Raw genomic sequence first — 1,228 nt, 5'->3', positions numbered from 1 at the left:
AAACTGTGTGGGGAGGCCAGGACACTGCTTGGAGGGGTCACTGATGGGCGGATGCTGGAAACAGGGCTGGGACGCCCAGGCAGGGCTTACTTTGTGTATCCGAAGGGCCTCTTAGAGCTAGTTCCTTATCTCCACTATGCAAAGCTCGAGCTGTTACTGGCTGTGAAGCAGCTGGACATTGTTGACAAAAGGGAAYAGGCATGTCCAGCCCTGAGCGGCTTTGGTCAGTGTGTACAGAGCACACTCCAGGGCTGTGAKAGCGTACTCTGCTGCTCCCCTGACTCCTCAACAGATCTCCTGCAGCGGTTCTCACTACGCTGCCCCAGGATTTGCCTGTCTGGAGGGAAAAAAAAATTTCCTTATACCCCTGCTGAACCTCTCTTGTTTCAACTAATGCTCATTGGCCCTCATCCTTCCATCGATCACAGCAGTGAGGAGCATCACGTCGTAAGGCACAGGTATTGCAGGCTGTGAGGAGGGCCCATTCTGGAGAGGTAGGCATTCATAATTAAGCTTTGAACTGAAAACCTTTCAGACCAAAGAAGCAACCTGAGACCACTGGGAGAGGCTGGCTCTGGGGATGCCATGTGTGGTGCTAACCCACATGCAGAAAAGGAATTCAGGAGTGCAAGAATCACAGTAGCTGTCGCCAGAGAGGACAGAATCACCAAACCATTGCGGTTGGAAGGGACCTTGGGAGGTCTGTAGTCCAGCCTCCTGCTCTACTCAAGATCAACACTGAATTCACACTAAGTTCCTCTGGGCTTTGTGCAACAGCATGCTGAAAGCCTCCGAGAACAGAGAGTCCAAAAGCTCTCTGGACCCCACTTCAAATACTTTGTTATCCTCATTGATGCTTCTCCCTTAAATCCAATTCTAGCTGCACTGGTGTTAGCTTATAACCATTCTAGCTGCACTTTTGTCAGCTAATAACCTCTCATTCTCCTGCCATGAATCTCTGTAAAGATCCTGGTTCTTTATCGGCAGTAACTGTTAGAGAATATCGGACTGAAGCTGTCTAGAATTAATCGCTTAGCATAACTTGCTTAGCACTAGTAGCTAAATTTGCTGAAGCCTTATGCCTCAAGCTGTGAATTTTTACCTAGATAAGTAAAAGGGGGACCCAGGGCCGGTTCAAGCTGGAGAGATAAAGAAGTTACACGGACAGCAGGACTATGTAGGAATTTATGGGAGGAATATAGGAACGTTGTCAGAGTATGCAGGGATG

This window comes from Apteryx rowi, unplaced genomic scaffold (assembly GCF_003343035.1).
Source record: "Apteryx rowi isolate R43461 unplaced genomic scaffold, aptRow1 scaffold_2111, whole genome shotgun sequence".
Lineage (NCBI taxonomy): Eukaryota > Metazoa > Chordata > Aves > Apterygiformes > Apterygidae > Apteryx > Apteryx rowi.
This window is presented reverse-complemented; position numbering follows the sequence as displayed.